General features: G+C 42.5%; 1 long non-coding RNA gene across 1 annotated transcript in view; it reads left to right on the forward strand.

Moving 5' to 3' along the window:
* LOC129399701 (uncharacterized) overlaps positions 1-21539 on the forward strand; it is a 77797-nt gene that overhangs the window by 32625 nt on the left and 23633 nt on the right. Inside the window, exon 3 of the long non-coding RNA XR_008627280.1 lies at positions 13378-13489. This is a non-coding gene — a long non-coding RNA (uncharacterized LOC129399701). The remainder of the gene's footprint in view (positions 1-13377; positions 13490-21539) is intronic.

Raw genomic sequence — 21539 nt, forward strand, 5'->3', positions numbered from 1 at the left:
ACTTTAAGGAGACTCCGAGAAAAGGAATATGGTAGCTCCAAAGATAAAAACAACACTCATAAAGTCCAAGGCCCACCGTAACCTGCTGAATAAAACTCTGGGGAGGAGAAGGACGCATGATCAGGCAGCTATATTTTATCAACATTTCTAGTGAACTCTGATGCACATTGTCTGATGGATCAGCACTTAAAACTCAAACTCTCAGTCAGAGCTTGTCTGACAAGGAGAATCCGAGTCAACCAGAATATAGAGCATGATACCACTGAAGTAGAAGCATTTGTAATCACCCTGGTCCATGGACAGGAGCAGTCCACTGTGTATTTGCATCTCCACTGTCTTCTTGGCCTGCTTTTCCATGGTATCAGGACCAACCATGTCCTCCACATTCTTCCCTGACCTCGTTCACCATTTAACAGGAGCCCACAAATCCTGCTTTGTATTTGCTTCTGTTGAACACAATAGTAACGATACACTGGGTATGGTCCTTCGTAAATGCCTCTCCCATGAGATAGTAAGCTACACAGATCCAGGCCTGGATGTTGTCTCATTGCCAAGTAATCCACAGCACATAGGGTAGGGCTAGGCACAGGATATGGGGCAGCTATATACTTTTGAATGAATTCATGAATGAATATACATAGATGAGAACCTGGGGTCAGCATGGAGTGTGGCAATCTCCCATGGAGGCAAACATTACTGCTCTGGGGGCAGGGAGACTGGCCACACCCTTAATGGCTTGAAAGGCAGCAAAAAAGTGTCTGGGCCCCTTCTTCATAGGTTCTAGTGTCTCGGAAGAAGCCTAGGTCATTCCTGAATTGAGAGCAAGGCAGGCACTTTTGTGCTAAGAGGCCTGGGAAGGTCACATTTCCAGCACGGGGGCTGGTACCTGGAGGTTGGAGGAGGAGAAGGCACTGGCCTTGCTGCTCTCTCTCCCAGCCACGGAAGTGGGTCTGGGCAGGAGGCCTCTAAAGCCTGGAGCTTTGTTTCCATGGCAACATGTCCAAGGTTCTGATTTTCCAGCATGGCAAACCGCAATTTATCAGAAAATCATGTGCTCTGTGTATCATCTATTCAGGGGTGACTCAGACAGTCTGCAAAGCCCAGGTGCTTATTGACAGAATGTCATGTTCCCTCTTGAATTAAAAGCCAGGTCTCAGGGAACGGAACACTGGGGCATGTGACAGACCAGAAAGTTTGCTGTGCAACAACAGAGCCATCTTCCGAGAAATCAGGTTCCATGGTGAGGGGCACTCACGGCAGCTTACGGAAAATTTCTGAAGGCTGCATGCTCCTCACTGCAGAGATCCTGTCAGCCTTCTGTGGAGCTGAGTGCAGAGGATGTCCCTGTCGGTGTCCTTATTTTTTTGTCCCTGCTCTGTCCTTTTGTCACTGTGGTTGTTGTGACTAAAGGTTGCTCCTACTTGGCTGCAGGGCACAGGTGATGGCATAGGGGATGGCATCTGGGGATGCAGCGTGCTTGGGCACGTGGTGCAGTGCTAGGGAACCAACTCTCAGCCTCGTGCTCACAAGACGGACCCTGCACCATTCAGCCATGCCCAGGACCGTATTCCAGAGGCAAAGACTGAGGCAAAATGGGTTTTCCACTTTCCTATCTTGGGAGACACAAAAGTAGGCAGGCTGGCTCCAGATCTCATTAGGGGACCCCATCCATGTTGGCTCCCTGTTCCAGGGAGTCCCACGTGCAGAGGAGCCAGGAGGGGTGTTCAGCGAGCTCATGCAGCTGGCTACTGGTGAGCCGGAAGCAGAGAGGAGCTTGAGCTCTCTTCCCCACATTTCTGCCCTGCAGGTACCCAGGCCTGATGACTTCTCACAGCCCAAGGGTCAGCAGAGAGCTCTCCCCAACCCATGGCTGGGTTTCCTTTGACTGCCCAGGTCTGGAAGATTCTAAAGATGTGGAGCGTGTCAGGATCATGACTTGGGTGTTTATCCAAAGCTTCTGAGCAAGATGCCAACCACACCCCACTCAGGCACCATGGTCCTCCTTCTCTGATGAGCCTCTGTCAGCCCTCTGTGCCCCTGGGTCTCAGGCACTCCCTCTTATGGTCCCCCTGGGAAGCTTCCAGCTCTGCCATTCTCCCTTTCCCTCCCTTACTTTACCAGCTTGATGGGGGTGGTTTGCTGGGGTGATAGGCCACTCCCACCAAGAGCTTTTGATGAGTGGTTCTGTCCTGCCCAAACTGTGGGATGAATAATTCAGTGAAGGAAGGCCAGGAAACGTTTTCAGATGAGAGTCCCCTGGCAGTGGGAGAGACAAGGAAGTACTGCATCTTTTTATGGAAGAATGGGAAGTGGGGTGACTGTGCAAGGAGAGGAGGAAGGTTGCACAGGACTTTCTATTTATTTTTTAAAGTTTCAATAATTTTTCAAATTAAAGAACCATGATTTATACAGTTATTAATAATTGATTTTTAGGTATATAATGTTTCAATACCAATCCCATCACCAGTGTCAACTTCTCCCCTCTAATGTCCCTATACTCCATTCCCCTCTCCACCCAGCTTGTTTCCCTACTCCCACCCTTGCCACCTTGGCAGGCCTAGATCTCATGTTTTCAGTGTTGCTGTGTGTTTTTTGGGATATGGAGCTACAACACTCTCATTGCCAGTATAACTGAAGCCCTGTCCCTCTTTGCCCATTATTTCTCTTTCTTGTCTTCTCCCCTCTTGATTTCTTTCCTGTTCTTTCTCTGTTTAAAATATGGGGTCAAGGGTGATTATTTTTAATGTTTAATTTAAAAATATTTTAACGTATTTTCCAGTTTCACAAGCAGTGCTCAGAGACATGGGGCTACTCATGATACTCAGCCCAGCTATGTGAACCAAACACTTGAGTTTCAGTGTGCTACTGCTTGTTCCCAGTGGTTTCTGGGGGTAGCTAGAGCCACCTTATTTAAACTTTGAGCTACAAAATTTATGCCAGGCTGTGTTTGGCAGGTCATATTGTAACAGGGATTGAATTTATTACTTTGTGAGGGCCAGGCATTAGCCCTGTCCCTTTGAGTTTTCTTTTTGGCCCTACAAAAAAATCTCCTATCAAACACTCCCATCCTTTCCCAAGCCTCTTTATTACTTACGAAGTAAGCTGCCTTAGTCTGGGGCAAATCCCTGAATCTGCTGACTTTTGCCCCTTTAAGTAATGATCCTTTTTTTTAACTGACCAAGGCTTACTTCAGAGAGCAGTGTTGTAATCTCTTGGGGTGGCTGCTGTTTTATTTATTCATTGGACTTTAAAAGCGATTAAGGACTTTCAGGAGAGAAAAGACAGATGGAAGGAAGGACTAACATGCATTCCTGGCTTTCATGTAGGTACCGGGGTAAAGGAACCCTAACCAGAAGCTCTAGCCAGCTTGTGCTGCATCAGTGCACAAGCACATCACCCTCCTAATTTGGGGGATAGCAAACTGGAGTCTTAATTAGCAAATTTGAGGAGAAGCTCTCAAAAGATTTTTTACAAGGTGACAAAATTCCACTTCTAACAGCAACTATATGATGTCAACTTGTTCTTTACAGTTGGTAATTTGGAATTTAGCTCAGGGTCCTTCATTCTCCTAGTCTGAATTGAAAGTTGTGATCAGTTGATACAAAGCATGTTTTCCAGTGCTTTTAAAAATTATTTTCTTGAATCACTGTGAAATACGCAGTTACAAAGTTGTTTGTGACTGAGATTTAATCATACAGTGTTCCAACACAGATCCTTTCACCAGTGCACATTTCCCACCTCTGTCACCAATGTTCCCCGTTTCCCTCCCTACCACCAGTTTGCCTCTACTTCAGACTCTCTCTCTTAGACACTGAGGTTTGCAACATTGTTGATGAAAGGGTATTGTGCATATCATGCATATCACTTTACCTCTTTAGCACTCAGTTTGTGTCCAGAGTGATCATTTCAAACTCTCGTTGTCACAGTGCTCCTTTCTCTCTCCTAACTGTACTCCTCCTTCCTCTTTATTATGGCATGCTTTCTACCATGGACCATTGATCCTGGACCTTGTTTTTATTGTCTTTGGGTATTATTCACATACTATGTTTTTATATATCCCACAAATGGGTGAAATCATTCTATATCCTTCTTCCTCTGATTCATTTCACTCAGTATGATGCTCTTCATGTCCATCTATGTATAAGCAAATTTCATGACTTTATTTATCCAAACAACTGGTAATATTTTATTTTCTAGATGTACCACATTTTCTTTATCCCCTCATCTGTTTTCAGGCACTTAAATTATTTCTGGATTCGGACTCAGTGCTTCACTGAGCATAGGAGTGCAGACAGCTTCACTGCATTATGTTTCTGGGATAGTAGGGTATATTACCAGGAGTGATATTGCCACTTTGGCACCTCTTGATAGATCAACTAGACTAAAGCTCAGCAAGAAAATACTTTCTTTTTTTTAACTTTTTAATTGAATCACTGTGAGATAGACCATTGCAAGGCTGTTGATGATTGGATTTCAGTTATACTGTATTCCAACACTCATCTCTCCACCAGTGTACATGTCTGAGCACCAGTGTCCCCAGGTTCCTTTCCATCATCTCCCACCCCCATCCCCAGCCTGCCTCTATATCAGGTGCCTTTTTTTTAAATTTATTTATTTTTAATTAGAGAATCACCGTGAGGGTACAGTTACAGATTTATACACTTTTGTGCTTATACTTCCCTCATACAAAGTTTGGGAACCCATCCCTTCACCAGTGCCCATTCTCCACCACCCGTAAACCCAGTGTCCCTCCCACCCTCCCCAATCCCATCTCCCCCCCACCCCACCCTGCCACTGTGGCAAGGCATTCCCTTCTGTTTTCTCTCTCTAATTAGCTGTTGTGGTTTGCAATAAAGGTGTTGAGTGGCCGCTGTGCTCAGTCTCTAGCCCTCATTCAGCCCGCAACTCCCTTCCCCCACATGGCCTTCGACTACAATGTAGTTGGTGATCGCTTCTCTGAGTTGACCTTTCCCCGGAACGTGAGGCCAGCCTCGAAGCCATGGAGTCAACCTCCTGGTACTTATTTCTACAGTTCTTGGGTGTTAGTCTCCCACTCTGTTATTCTATATACCATAGATGAGTGCAATCTTTCTATGTCTGTCTCTCTCTTTCTGACTCATTTCACTCAGCATGAAACTTTTCATGCCCATCCACTTGACTACAAAATTCTTGACCTCCTTTTTTCTAACAGCTGCATAGTATTCCATTGTATAGATGTACCAAAGTTTCCTCAACCAGTCATCCGTTCTGGGGCATTCGGGTTTTTTCCAGATTCTGGCTATTGTAAACAGTGCTGCGATGAACATACATGTGCAGATGTTGTTTCGATTGTACTTTTTTGCCTCTCTGGGATATATTCCCAGCAGTGGTATTGCTGGGTCAAATGGGAATTCAATATCTAATTTTTTGAGAGTCGTCCAAATTGTTTTCCAGAAGGGCTGAACCAGTCGGCATTCCCACCAGCAGTGAAGAAGGGTCCCTTTCTCCCCACATCCTCTCCAACAGCGGTTGCTTTTGTTCTTTTATCAGGTGCCTTTTATCTCTCTCTCTTCCTCTCTCTCTCTCTTTCTCTCTCTCTCTCTCCTTTTGGGCATAGTAGTTTGCAATATTGATACTGGAAGGTTATCAATAATATCCCTTACCTACTTTTTAACCCTCATATTTTGTCCAACATGATCATTCATAGCTATTATTGTCATACTGGTCTCTTCTCTATCTTACCTACCCTCAACCCCCCCCCCCACAAACTTGTGGTTAGTTCCAACCACTGAACAGTTCTCCTAACCCCTGTTTTCCCTAGCCATGGATATTAGTCTTCTAATAAACATTTTTATATACCACAAATAAATGCAGTTATTCTATAGCTGTCCCTTTCATTCTGACTCATTTCACTCTGCATGCTACTCTCCATGTCTGTACATTTATAGGCAAATGTCATGACTTCATTTCTCCTGACAGCTGCATAGTATTCCATTGTGTAGATGTGCCATAGTTTCTTTATCCATTTGCCTGTTCTTGGGCACTCAGGTTGTTTCCAGATTCTGCCTATGGTGTATAGTGCTGCAGTGAACATAGGACTTCAGATGGTGTTTCTGCTATATGTTTTTGGACTGCCAGGGAATATTCCCAGAAATAGTATTACTGGGTCAAATAGGACCTAAATTTCTAGTATTTTGAGAAATGTCCATATTGTTTTTCAAGAAGGCTGGACCAGTTGGCATTCCCACCAACAGTATAGGAGAGTCCCTTTCTCCCCACATCTGTACCAACTCTGGTTGCTTTTGTTCTTTTGGATGTGTGCCAGTCTCTGTGGTGTGAGATGATATCTCATTCTTGTTTTGATATGTATCTCCCTGATGATTTGTGATGAAGAGCATTTTTTCATGTGCCTTTTGGCCATTTGAATTTCTTCTTTGATAAAGTTTCTGTTCATTTCATTGCCCCATTTTCTTGTGGAATTGGATGTGTTTTTTTCTTGTAGAGTTCAGCCAGTGCCTTGTATGTCTTTGATATGAATCCCTTATCAGAAGGGTATTAGGTGAATATCCTTTCCCATTTTGTTGGCTTTGTATCAGTTGGTCACTGTTTCTTTTGAAGTGCAGAAATTTCTTAGTTTAAGATAGTCCCACTTGTTTATCTTTGCTTATACTTGCTTAGTCAGTTGCATTTCATCTTTGAAGATAACTTTAGCTTCACTATCATGGAGGGTTTTGCCAACCTTTTCTTCAATGTACCTTATGGATTCTTGTCTGATATTGAGGTCTTGAAGCCATTTTGATCTGACTTTTGTGTATCCTGTTAAGTTGAGGTCTGAGCCCATGTTTTTACAGGTAGCTGTCCAGTTTTACGAGTACCATTTGATAAAGAGGATTTCCTTGCTCCACATTATATTTCCTGCTCCCTTATCAAAATTAGATTATCATATATTTGAACATGTAAGGATATTCAACCGTATTTCATTAGTTTGCAGATCCGTCTTTATTCCAGTACCATGCTGTTTTAATTATTACTGCTTTGTAGTATAGTTTGAGGTTATGGAAGGTGGCACCTCCCATTTTTCCCCCTCAAGATTTGCTTTAGCTTTCTTGGGGTCTTATTGTTCCATATGAGTTTCAAGAGTGTTTGATAAATTTCTTTGAAAAATGTCATATAGAGATCACATTTAATCTGTATAATGCTTTGGAGAGTATTGCCATTTTGACAGTGTTAATTCTCCCAGCCCATGAGCAGCGCATGTTTTCATTTCTGCATGTCCCCTTTTATTTCTTGAAGGAGTATTTTGAAATTTTCTTTTTTTTTAAATTCTTTTATTAATTCACCATGTGGAAAGTTACAAAGCTTTCAGGTTAAAGTCTCAGTTATACAATGCTCAAACACCCATCCCTTCACCAGTGCACATATTCCACCACCAAGAATCACAATATACCTCCCCCCTTCCTCCCACCTCCCCAGCCCCCCACCCCACATGTGTAACTGGTAAATTTCACTTTACTTTCATTGAAATTTTCTTTGTACAGGAGGAAATAATTTCTTTGAAGGAAGTAATGGAAGAGAGTGGATTAATGTGTGTGTGTGTGTGTGTGTGTGTGTGTGTGTGTGTGTAGTCCCAAAAGGCCAAATATACATTCTTCGCTCTCCGCTGAGATGTGAACTGTGTGGCCACACGTGTGTGGCCTCTCCATTGCTGGATGACCATGATCCCGGAGGCCAGCTAAACTACTTATGGTACCAGCAGCTTCTTGCAGAAATGTCTCTAGACTTTGAACTAAGCCACGGCCCCATGCCGCCCCAGGAGGGGAAAGGTTTTTCTCTCTCCGCTTTTCCTTTCTGGGGGGAAAGGCGTGGCGACCGCCATCTTATAAGAACCACTAAAGAGAGGTACAAGCTTGCAATGATGCAATTTCTGGCAGAGATTTCCCTGGATTTAGTTACTAAAATACTAAAATACAGAAATCGAAAACCGCATGGCCACTATGGCTGCATGACCTATCTCTTCATTCTCAGCAATAGGAAACAAATTATCAAATGCTTCCTTTTCAGCAGGTCTGATTTTGGGGGGGGGGAACTCCAAATAATAATAATGAGTTTTTTTTGTGGAAATATTGAATGTAATCAAAGTATAGAGAAAGTAAAGTGAAAATTATCAGCTACGCAGGCAGGGGTGTGGGGGTGGGAGGGGTGGTATACTTGGGTTCTTGGTGGTGGAATATGTGCACTGGTGAGGGGATGGGTGTTCGACCATTTTATAACTGAGACTTAAGCCTGAATGCTTTGTAACTTTCCACATGGTGATTCAATATATATATATATATATATATATATATATATATATATATATATATATATGTACATTCTTCTCCAAAGCCATGGGGCATTCTCCAAAATAGATCACATGCTGGGACACAAAACATACCACCACAAAGTCAAGAGCATAGAAATCATATCAACTATCACCTCACACCATGATGCACTGAAAGTGGAAATTAATCACAAACAGAAATGGAGAAAGATCTCAAACACTTCGGAATTATATAGCTTATTTCTGAACAAGCAGTGGATCAGAGAGGACATCAAAGAAGTAATGAAAAGATTCATAGAAACAAGAATGAGGACACTATGCACAATTCCTCCTGACCTTTGTTTCTACTGTCCTTGGATATTAGTCTCATATGGTTTTATTTACATCCCACAAATGAGTGCAATAATTTTATGTCTGTCTTTCCTTCTTACTCATTTCACTAAGTATGGTACTTTCCGTTTCCATCTATTCATAAGCGAATTTCATGACTTCATTTTCCTAAAAGGTGCATAGTATTCCATTTTGTAGATGTACCGTTGTCTCTTTAAACAGTCGTCTGTTCTCAAGCACTTGGGTTGTTTTCAGATTCTGGCTATTGTGAATAGTGCTGCAATAAACATGGAAGTGCAGATGGCATTTCTGCTGTGTGTTTTTGGGCCCCAGGGGTATTTTCCCAGAAGTGGTATTGCTGGGTTCTCTGGAAGCTCAATTTCTAGCTTTGTGAGGAATCCCCATGTTGTTTTTCAAAAAGGCTGGACTAGTTGGAATTCCCACCAACAATGAAGAAGAATCCCCGTTTCCCCGCATCTACACCAGCACTGATTGCTCTTATTCTTTTTGATGTGTGCCAGTCTCTAAGGATAATCATATTTTTCACCAAAATAGATAAAACACTCCTGAAATTCATATGGAACAATAAACCCCCAAGAATAGCTAAAGCAGTCTTTGGGAAAAAAGAAGATAGGAGGTATCACCTTCCTCAACTTCAAATTGTACTACAAATCAGCAGTAATTAAAACAGCATGGTATTGGAATTAGTACAGACCTGTAGATCAATGGAACAGAGTTGAATATCCTGACACTGACCCTCAAATATATGGTCACCTAGCCTTTGATGAAGTAGCAAGAAATATAAAGTGGAGCAAGAAAAACCTCTTCAGCCAGCGGTGCTGGGAAAACTGGGAATTTACATGCAAAAAAATTAAATTAACTCAGACTCATTCTAATGGCAGATATAAAAGTCATATCAAAATATATTAAAGACCTCCATATCAGACATGTAAGGTACAAGGAGTAAAACTGTGGGTAGAACCATCCATAATATTGGCGTTAAAGGCATCTTAAAAGATGAAACCCCACTCACCAAGCAAGTGGAAGTAAAGATAAACGGGATTTCATTAAACTAAGATGCTTCTGCACATCATAAGAAATAGTGATAAAGATACAAAGACAGACCATAGGTTGGGAAAATTATGTTTTCAACTATTCAGTTGCCAAAAAGACCTATTTTCCAGTGTACTGGAATTTTAGAATCAAAAATGAGTTATATTTGGAAGGGGAGATGAACAGACTGAAGGTATGCCTCAGTCCTAGAGATGTGGATTTGATCCCAGGACCAGTGTGGGATTTTCAAAGCACTGCAGGGAGTGACCTCTAAACATGCTCTCAGGAGTAGCCCCATCTCTGTTATGTGTGGCCCCAAAACAAAACAAGCAAAGCCAAAAATGTCCCCCCAAAACAAAGGTGTAGTTTAGTTTGAGATCTGCTTCCTCTTGGCTGTGTGACTTTAAGCAATGTGTATTTAGCCTTGGTGTCTTTATCTATAAGATAGGTTTTGCTCTTATGTTTACAGTGAAAATAATAAAAGTGTTTCCTGTTTGTAAACTGTAAAAGTTTTATCAGTATAAGTGAGACAGACCATCAAACAGTTAAATATGACAGAGAAGGGAGTTCCTGATAATGTGGATTAAAGATGTTACTTTGTCTGAAGCCAGAAGTGAAGGCTGGCAGCATCCCAAAAACCGAACTTCTGAGGGGAGAAGCTCCAACCGAAACAAAAGCTGTAATAAGAATATGAAAGTAGACTACTAAAAGTTCAAAGCTCTTCTCCTTGATGACACTTTAGCAAAATATTCTTTTTCCCCTTTTTTAAAAATTTTATTGAATCACTGTGAGATAGTTACAAGCTTTCTTGTTTGGGTTACAATCACACAGTGATCAAACACCCATCCCTTCACCAGTGCACATTCCCCACCACCAATATCCCTAGTATACTCCCCTTTTCCCACCCTTCCCCTCTCTATGGCAGATAATATTCCCCCTATGCTCTATCTACTTTTGGGCATCATGGCTTGAAACACAGACACTGAGAGGTCATCATGTTTGGTCCATTATCTACTTTCGGCACACATCTCCCATCCCAACTGATTCCTCCAGCCATCATTTTTCTTAGTGATCCCTTCTCTGTTCCATCTGCCTTCTCCCCTCCGCTCATGAAGCAGTCTTCCAGCTATGGGGCAGTCCTCCTGGCCCTTGTATCTACTGTCCTTGGGTGTCAGCTTTATGTGATGTTATTCTATACTCCACAAATGAGTGCAGTCCTTCTATGTCTGTCCCTCACTTTCTGACTCATTTCACTTAGCATGATACTCTCCATGTCTATCCATTTATAAGCAAATTTCCTGACTTCATCTCTCCTAACAGCTACATAGTATTCCATTACAGTAGATATACCAAAGTATCTTTAACCAGTCATCTCTTCTAGGGCACTTGGGTTGTTTCCAGATTTTGGCTATTTTAAACAGTGCTGCAATGAACATATAGGTACAGATAGCAAAAGGTTCTTAACTTCATAGGAAGCCCCAATACATGGGGCATTTTGGAAATTAAAACCTGTAAGTACAAATCAGTGGGCCCTCTTCAGGTGGCTTCTGTGAAGCTGAGAAGAGAGAGGGCCACTTTTTCCTCTCCAGATTCATGTCTGTCACCCCAGAACCAGTTGGAAAGCCAGGACTGATGAAATAGCCAGTCCTAGGACGTACCCAGGTACCCAGGTCTTTCAGTTCCTTGCTTCCTCACAGAAAAGATTTTCAGGATTAGTTGAGCATCCAAACAGATTTTATTTAGAGGCTTTGAGGAAGGGGAAGTAGAGAGAGAGATAGAGAGAGAAGAGGGAGAGAGAAAGGAGAGAGAGTATAGAGGAAAGAGAGAACACACAGGCTTCTCGAAAGGCAGAGAGAGCCCCAGTACACATCTCAAGAAGGAATATGTGGGCCAAAATTGTTCTTGGGCACCACATGTGCTTGGTCACATGGACATAAACATAGGTTTAGGCAGCATATGTGCACTCTCATACACCCTAGCATTAGATATGAAAGTACACCTCTCAAGAGAGGGAGATGCAGGTGACACATGCTTGGGCACCACAATAGTGTGTAGACACAAGCAGCACATGGGATATGGCAGCATATGCACCCTGCATACATTATAGCATTACATATGAATATATCAAAGTACACATCTCAAGAAGGGAGATGTCAGCAACATGTGCTCAGGCACCAAGTGCACGTGTCCACAATATGTGGACAAAAGCAGCACTTGGGCTCAGGCAGCATATTCACACACTTCCTTTGTTCAACTTGGCTTTTATAGGGTTTTTCCAAAGCTGCCCCTGTGGGGCTTTCTAGCTACATAAGAGTTTATTACTGTGAGAAAATGGAGACACATCCCCTCCTCATATATTGGTAGGATTAACAGTGTCAAATGGCAGTATTCCCCAAAACATTATACAGATTCAGTGCAGTCCCTATGATAATACCCATGACAATCTTCAAAGAAATAGATAAAACACTCCTGAAATTTATGTGGAACAATAAGCCCCACAAAGTCAAAGCAATCCTTGGGGAAAAAGAAGATGGGTGGCATCACCTTCCCCAACTTCAAACTGTACTACAAAGTTGTAGTAATTAAAGCAGTATGGTATTATGCCGCCGGACCCCAGCTAGGCTGTTTCACTCAGGGCAGCCCAGAGGGGCAAGTGAGAGCACTCCTCTCCCAAGGAACCCAGCCGCAGCAGTTGAAAATCTCCACAACTGAACTGCCGCCCTGCTCATGGCTGCTTTCAGCGTGCTCAGGCCAAGCCTCGCCCACAAGTGAACCCCCAGAAAACCCAATTATGCGGGACTTTGTGACTGAGAACTCTGGGTACAACGCGACAGGGAACAGAGATCCTCTGCCCATATCCCCCCCATTTCTGGCTATTCAGCAGTCATGCCCATAAGCTGCCTCTCCCTGGCGCCAGATAATCTCGTCATCGTCCACTATCCAGATCACATGTCCTCTCCCAGAAGGAAGCATAACGTGACACTCGCCATACCCATGCCGCTGGACCCTGCACCAGGTTTTTTCACTTGGGGCACCCCAGAGGGGGGCAGGTGAGAGTCCTCTCCATCCCAAGGGACCCAGCCCTGACAGCCGAAAACATCCAGAACTCAACCACCGCCATGTTTATGGCCACTCTCCACACACTCAGACCGAGCCTCACCCATGAGTGAATCTTTTCTTGGACTGCACGGTTGCATTTGTGGCCATGCAACAATTCACAGGACACACCCTACCCATATTCCAAGAGTACTGTACCACATTTGATGGGATTCAAAGGTGAGGCAACCAACCTTAGAGGAAAGTATTATATTATTTTGGTTCTGCTTTGCAGGGATTGAGGTATGGGATGTGATCACCCGAAATATGGTTTTGGGAAGGTTTATGGTGGTAGAGTTGGTGTTTGAATATTAAATGTAATCAAATATTGTGAAGTACTTTATAAAATAAAAAATTAAAAAATTAATACTAAAAACATCACGGTATTGGATTAAAGACAGATCTGCAAATCAGTGGAACAGAGTTGAATATCCTGACACTGACCCTCAAATATATGATCATTTAATCTTTGATAAAGCAGCAAGAAATATGAAGTGGAGCAAGGAAAGCCTCTTCAACAAGTGGTACTGGAGAAACTGGGCAGCTACAGGCTTAGAATAATGAACTCAGACCTCTTTCTTTTTCTTTTTTATTTTTAGGTCAGACTAGGCGATTTAGAGGGGTTATTCCTGGCTTTGCCTCAGGAATTACTCCTGGCAGTGTTCGGAGGACTACATGGGATGCTGGGAATCGAACCCAGGTCGGCCGCGTGTAAGTCAAATGCCCTATCTGCTGTACCATTGCTCCAACCCCACTCAGACCTCTTTCTAATTCCAGACACAAAAGTCTGATCAAAATGAATTGAAGACCTCAGTATCAGACCTGAATCCAAAAGGCATATGGAGGAAATCTTAGGCAGAACACTCCATGATGCTGAAGCTAAAAGATTCTTCAAAGATAAAATACCACTGACTAAGCAAGTGGAAGCAAAGATAAATAAATGTGGCTACATTAAAGTAAGAAGCTTCTGCATCTCAAAAGAAATTCTGGTCAGAATCCAGACAGCCCACAGATTGGGAAAACTGCCTACCCATTTTCTGATAACGGGTTAATATCCAAGATACATAAGGCACTGATAGAACTTTACAAGAAAAAAACATGCAACAAGAAACAAAAACTTGCAACCTCATCAAAAGATGAAGAGATGAAATGAACAGAAACTTCCTTAAAGAAGAAATTCAAATGGCCAAACAGGCACATGAAAAAAATGCTCTATATTGCTAGTCATCAGGGAGATGCAAATCAAAACAACAATGAAATATCATCTCACACCACAGTGATTGGCACACATTAATAAAAAACAACAACTAGTGCTGGAGCAGATGTGGGAAGAAATGGATTCTCCTTCGTTGTTGATGGGAATGCCGACTGGTTCAGCCTTTTTGGAAAATAACGGGCATTCCTCAAATAGCTAGAAAATGGGATTATGGAATCTCAACCCAGTAATACCCTTCTGGGAATATACCCTGGAGGGCCAAAAACACACTGCAGAAAAGCCTTCTGCATGTCTATGTTCATTGTAGCGCTAGTCACAATATTCAGAATCTGGAAACAACCTGAGTGCCCGAGAACAGAAGACTCATTAAAGAAACTATGGTACATCTACAGGATGGAATAATACATAGCCACCAGGTTAAGGCAGGGCTTGGATGCCTGGGAAAATTCAGGTTCAGGTAGGGCTTGGATGCTAAGATGCTGAGCACAGGTATCTCACCAATACATATGTAGCCATGGACAGATACAAGGAAAGCCAGGACAGGATGACAGGAAATGCGGGTATACGGGTGGGAGGCCCAGCGATGGATTCAGGGCATATGAATCCACCCATGCACATATGGTTATAGCCAAGAATCAGGAAGATGTAAATGGGATAGAGTGGCACAGGAGAGAACCTGGCTATTATTCACAGAAAATGAATGAACTGTAGGTCCAGACAGAGAAATCCTTTATGGGACCAGGCGTTATTAGGAACAGTACTTGTGACGTCCTTCATGGGGAAAGGAGAGGCCTGGACATCTGGGTAGTGACCTGGACCTATCTAGTATATCAACACAATAAGCTACCTTTAAATCTTCCAAGTTTTGCATGCAAAAATTTTACTTTTTCTTTCTTTTTCTTTTTTTTTTTCTTTTTGGGTCACACCTGGCGATGCACAGGGGTTACCCCTGGCGGTGCTCAGGGGACCACATGGGATGCTGGGAATCGAACTTGAGTTGGCCGCATGCAAGGCAAACGCCCTACCCACTGTATTATCTGTCCAGCCCCATGCAAAATTTTTCATATAATTCTCAAGAACCTACCAGGCTGGAAAATCCACTTTCATGCTAACATACAATTAACAGAAATACAAGGATGTATCTGGATTACAGTAAACCTGGTTTTGGTAGCAGGCACTGCCATTTAGTACCAGGTGAGTTTGGGAAAGTAAAATAATGTTCTTTAGTCTCGTTATTTTTGTCTCTGGAATGCAATGCAATGGAATAATTGTTTCTATCTTTCACTGCTATCATAAGGTTTAAACTGGAATGTGTATATGATACCTTTTCTAAAATAATTTCTAAATTTAAATTTGTTTTTCTTTGTTCCAATTGTTTTTATTGCAATAACTGGAGGTCACCCATTTTACTTGTGGTGCTTGTACATTATTTGATTGCAGTTCTCACCAGAGGTTGTTTGGTGAGTGAATACGTGAGTAAAAGCAAGACTCCACCTGGCTTGGAAATTAATGACTCTCTTATAAGCTCTAAAAGGATGAGACTTAAGAGGGGATGACTTTTTTATGATCTGAGATTCAGGTACTCACTAAGGGAATAGGGGAGAGTGCTCAAACAGTATCCGGTACAAGAGGAATTATCCAGCTGTTCTCTTTGCAATAAAAGAAACTATATTCACTAAGAAAACTAATTGAATCACTACCATTTCCCTACCTATGATCCTGAGCAAATTTTCCAGGGCCTCTTCTAAGATCTTCCTCCCTGCTTGACTTCTTCCACTTTCCTGTTGTAAAAAGCCCTAAGGAAAGGATCTAAGAATTCATCCACACTGCTATGGAGTGAGGACTGTGTAGACTGCCTGAAGACTAGTTTTAAGGTCTGATTTTCTAAATCAATGTACAGCTCATTATGTATGTCTGCAAATATGCACCAGTCCTACACCCAGTCCTCACGTCAGTATCGTAGAAATTATAGTTGCAAAAGTTATCAGTAAGAGATAGATGGCCTATGATATGCTTAAAGAACTGCCCACCATTGATAGTTGATTGATCATTAATGGAGCTCAATACCCTTGACAGAACCAAATGGAATCTATGGCAAGCAGGCCTAACTAGGTATGGTTGAAGGTCAAAGTTGTTGAATTGCCGAGAAGCTCCATTAGGAATATACTTTGTGTATCTTCTCACTAGCTCCCTTCTTGGTGAGGCAAAAGTTGGTACGCTGTTGATTTTTACTTTCAGTCTTTTCCTCCAGCTTTTTACCAGAGAAGGAAAAAAAATTACTTTGGGTTGCAATGAACCACTGGTAACCCCCACACTGATGGAATCCAAAATTTCAGATGCTAGTATGCTGTGCATGAGGAAGAAAATAGGGAGGGCTGGCTGTCACCAAGGCTTTGAGAGTTCATTGAAAATGGCATTGGGCATTGTGTATCATTCCCACCTCAGGAAAGTTCCTTAGAGATGCTGCCTTATTTCTCACCTCAGTTGTTATCTTTCCTCTCTCTACCACTCCTTCCTTCAATTTCCACATATTCCCAGAAGCAGATTAATTTGCTCAGTATTGAAATTATCCCAGGCATAGCAGGCAGCCTTTACCTTTCACTAGGAACTGGATTGCAGGCTGAAGAGGCCTGGTTGCTATGGTGAGAAGGTCCTAAGAGGATTCAGGAACTAGGAGCTTGAGCTTTTTATGTCTTAGTTTTGGTGATTTGTGTTTTTTACTCTCCACCTTACCCCCACACCACTTTCAGCATTCTCCCCTCTCACCAACCCCTCGCTCCCCAAGTCTCCAGCCACTAAGACAGATTAGTAAGAATAAAATCAGTCACTGGCTTAGGCTACATTAAATGCAGGCTGCCCTCCTGAGAGTAATTGGCATGTACTGTGCAATATAGATGCTTGGAAGGTCAATTTTGGAAAGCTAAGTGTTACATCTTTAGCCATCCTGACCTGGAAATTGGAAGCTTAATCCTTTTTTTACCCCCCCCCGCAATATGATTTTTCACATCTCTAAGGTCTTCATTTATACTCATTGACATTTGTTTTGTATATGCTCTCAAGTCCTCACTTCCACATTTCATTCTCTGAGGCTGATTGCATGTTTCTGAGGACAGGTCTTATATCATAAATTTCACTACACTGCATCCCCAAGGATATGGAATGCTATGGGAACTCAGCCAATGGATCTTGACTTACTGTTGAAGAACTAAGAGCCTTGGGAAAGATAAAAGCTATGTAAAATTAGCATCATATAGTTGGTGATAAAAATCTGGCCTATTACCTAGAAAAGATATCAAATGTTTATCTCATGCCATATACACTCTGGAAGTATTGAAGACTTAAACATAACTGATAAACTCCACAGCTGTTAAAATATAGAATATCTTTGCAGCACAGAGGTAGAAAGTTTCTCTTAAATAAAATGTGAATACAAATCCTAAAGAAAAAGTGGATGGATTTTCTTAAATACCATTAAAAATAACAATTTCTATTTTACAGGGGATACAATGGGCAAATTGGACAAAGTGGGACAAATTCAGAGAAATTATGTTTATTATATATGAGCATAAAAGATTAAAATTGGGCCAGAGGAATAGTAGAGCAGGAAGGGTGCTTGTCTTGCATGAAGGTGACCTTGTTTCCATCCCCATACCACATATGGTCTACTCAGCTCTGCCAGAAGAGGGCCCTAAGTACAGAATCAGGAGTAAGCCCTGAGCACTGCCAGTATGACCCAAAAACAAACAAAAAAATTAAAATCCAAAATATGTAGAACAAGAAAGAGAAGGGAAATTTTATAGAGAATACAGCAAAGTATGAATTACCAAGTTAAAGAAGGAACTCTCAAATAATAAGTAGATAATAATCATTTAAAGAGACATTCAACCTCATTATTATTATCATTTATCACTTATTACTTATCATCTCATTGATCTTCGGTTTGCTCAAGCGGACGCCAGTAACGTCTCCATTTGTCCCTGTTGCATGCTAGTGTTCGGACAGGCCTCACGCATGAAGGTATCGGCAGAGGAACCCAGGTGTGTGTAATTCCATCAACGGTCAGCACCCAGAGACTAAAAAGCAAGCTCCCAGATGATATCATGTAGCCTACTTCTCCCTCTGGGAGAAACTGGCAAGCTTCTGAGAGTTTCCTGCCCACATGGGACAGCCTTGCAAGCTTCCCATGGTGTATTCATATGCTAAATCCAGTAACAAGCTGGATCTCATTCCCCTGACCCTGAAAGAGTCTCCAGTGCGACATCGTTGAGAGGGCCGAGTCGAGAAAGACTTCTAAGATCTCAGGGAAAGGACGAATGGAGAGGTTACTGAGCCCGCTCGAGAAATCGACGATTAACGGGGATTTCATGATTCGTGCATGCTAGTGTAGCCCAATGATATCTGCTCGCTCCAGGATCAGGAAGAGCCTCAAATCGTTCATTCAGGGTTTTGATGAAGAAGTCTGACCATCTCGTTGGTGGGCGGCCACACGTTTTTTTGACATCCCATGGAATCTAGTCCCGGAGAATCCCGTGGAATCCATTATTATTAAGGAAAGGCAAATTAAAATATCAAAAATATACTCCTTTATACCCATAAGCCTGACAAAACATTTACAAATTTTAAGTTATAGCAAAATTTGCTAGGGCTGGAGCGATAGCACAGCGGTAGGGCATTCGCCTTTCATGTGACCTACCCGTGTTTGATTCCTCCGCCCCTCTCGGAGAGCCCGGCAAGCTACCGAGAGTATCGCACCCGCACGGCACAGCCTGGCAAGCTACCCATGGCGTATTTGATATGCCAAAAACAGTAACAATAAGTCTCACAATGAGAAACGTTACTGGTGCCCGCTCGATGAGCAACGGGATGACAGTGACAGTGACAGCAAAAGTTGCTAATGATGTAGGGAAACAGATCCTCACATACTACTCCTAATTACTACTCCTAATAGTTATGTAAATAGATAGTCACTTTGGAAAGGAATCTGGAAATACAGAATTTGAGTTTGTACATATGTTGAGTCTAGGTTATAAAAATTCTACTTCAAAGTACATCTCCCTCAAGAAATGTAGTAATTGGAAACAACCTAAATGTCCATTAAGAAGGGGATGGGTAAGTAAAATGCAAAATATGGAAATAATGAAATTCCATACAGTAGGTGAATTTAACATGCTGCGCACATAGATATCAACATAATGTGTTTCTATAGTTGTCTTGATTCATGAAAAGAAAGGATTAGAAAGACCATAAAGAGGGAATAAATTAGACAAAAGAAAACAAAGCCGGACAGTCATATATAAACTAATGTTAGTGTAATTTCTAACAGAATTCCAGTTAATGCCATTCTTTGAACCTGAGCTATAACCACTGCCCCTTCTCCATCCCCCCCCCCCAACATGGGGGCAGAAATGGGAGAAGATATAAGAAAATGCCCAAGACAGTGTCTGGCAACCAGTACTTGCTCAGCAAATTTGAGTTCCCTTTTTCCTGATTCATCTTCTTTCTTCCCTGAGAGAAAAGTGTCAGCAAGTGGGAACTACTAAGAGCCCAACACCAAACACCTGGGCATTTGAATTTGTCCCTGGATGCCAATTTGTGCACCTGGAGGAGGTGCCCCTGTTGGAGGACATTGAAAATTAAATGAGGGCACCTTGTTAGAGGCTAGAGGAGGCAAAAGGTCTCCATATCCTAAATATTTCTCATTGGGGTCTGAATTCTTTTTGTTCCTCACATCCCCAGTTCCACCATCTTTTTACTGAGAACTTAGCCAAAGGAACCCAATAAGTAGATTTGTCAACATGGCAGCCCTAGATATGGGGGGACTGGATTTTCTGTTTACTAAGGGTAAAGAGAAACTTTCCCTGTCCTCTTGACTGAGGGAATTACTGTATTTGGCTGGAGCTCCTGGTTGCTCTGAGAAATGGGCTCGTTCCATAGCTTAAGAACTTGAGAGCCAAGACTCCTGACAACTGGCTGGCTCAGGGGTATGTCCTTCTCTGCACAGGGACAAATTAAATAAACCCCCAAGTAGGGTTGTTGTTTAGTTTAAGAGATGTAGCCTACAAGCTGGGTTGCAGGGTCCTTAGCAGGGAAGTCCTTGGAAAAGCCTATTTTGTACTTACCTCTGCCTTGAGTTTTGCTGAAGGCTGGTTAGTTTGGCCAAACCTAGCTCAGCTTTAATAGGGACAATTCTGCAGATAGTAGTCTCTGGGGAGCTGCTGCCAAAGATGAAGAGATGCAATGGGAAAAGCCTTGCTCCCAAGGGCCTTGTTTAGGGAGAGCGATTTGTGAGATTTGTATCATGATAATGGAAGCAATCAGACAGCAATATCTCAAGTCTCCAGTTTGGTTATGGCCTATTTTGTAGCTGAGGAATCATATATTTTTAGAGAACCCAAGACAGAAGAAACAGAAGCAGGCCAGTGTTCTAAGAATCAGGCTAATGGTATAGATGAGAAAGTAACTGACAAGTTTATATGGTAGTTTAAAGGAGAAGGAATACTGGAAAGAGCAGTTGCTTATCATATCCCCCACCCCAGTGGCATGTGAACGCAGCTCATGATTGCTGGGATTCCCACAGGATCAGTTTCAGGACTTGACAGTGACTTTGCTTTGGGTGGTATTGACGGAGATGGGTGTCAGGTCCTACTGGGCCACGAAGCTGTTAAACTGGCTTTCTGTGGGGAAAGAGATTTAGCCACATGGTGGGCATTCGTATTTATGAACACTTCTTTTTTCACTTTCATTTTATTTTAGCCTCTACCTTCTCCCTCACCCCTAAGCTGTGGAGTCCTCAGTCCTCCTGGCTCCTTCTTCTACATCTGTTACCTGTCTGTCTCTTCGCTTCCAAGGTCAGACAATCAAGATTTGCTGATTTCTTTCTTTTTAATTTGTATTTAAAGATTCTGCAGGCTGCCTGCCCAGGAACACAAATGGCGTGGGGCGCACCAGTCTACTCTGAGTACTCTTTAGTTCAGTGTCCTTGGGAGGAGGGAGGGAGAAGGAGGGGCTGGCGCCAGGTGATGGGGGAACACTGCTGGCCCAGAGTGTTCCAAAGCTCAGTTTCTCAGCTTTTGTTCTTAGCTGATCCTCCCACTTCTCCCACTGGACTCCTTTTGCAGAAAGAGGCAGTGAGTGGGGGTGGGGGGGCAGTGGTGGTGGTGGTGGTTATGGAGGGAAGGGGCTTGGGGGTGGAGAGAAAGGAAGCCTTACTAAGCATTATCATTATGCTGGCACTTCCAAGGTCAGTGCTATTATTATTCCCCAGTCCCTAGCTGAGAAATTTGAGGGCAGAAAAGGAGAAATAACTTTTCTAATTTCTTATGAACAGTAATTTGTGGAGTTAACATTAAAAACCGGGGATAGGTCTGACTCTAGCTGGGGTTATAATGCAGGTGGTGTCATAAATGTTTGTGGCTGTTAAAGCAAAACTCTCTTGGCCTAGTTTTCTCTGGTATGAAATGTAGTGATCTGATTGGTGGTGGTATGTCATTTACACATTGGTGCTGGGGCCGTGCATTAATTTTATCAATCGATAGCATAAACTTT

This window comes from Sorex araneus, chromosome X (genome assembly GCF_027595985.1).
Source record: "Sorex araneus isolate mSorAra2 chromosome X, mSorAra2.pri, whole genome shotgun sequence".
Lineage (NCBI taxonomy): Eukaryota > Metazoa > Chordata > Mammalia > Eulipotyphla > Soricidae > Sorex > Sorex araneus.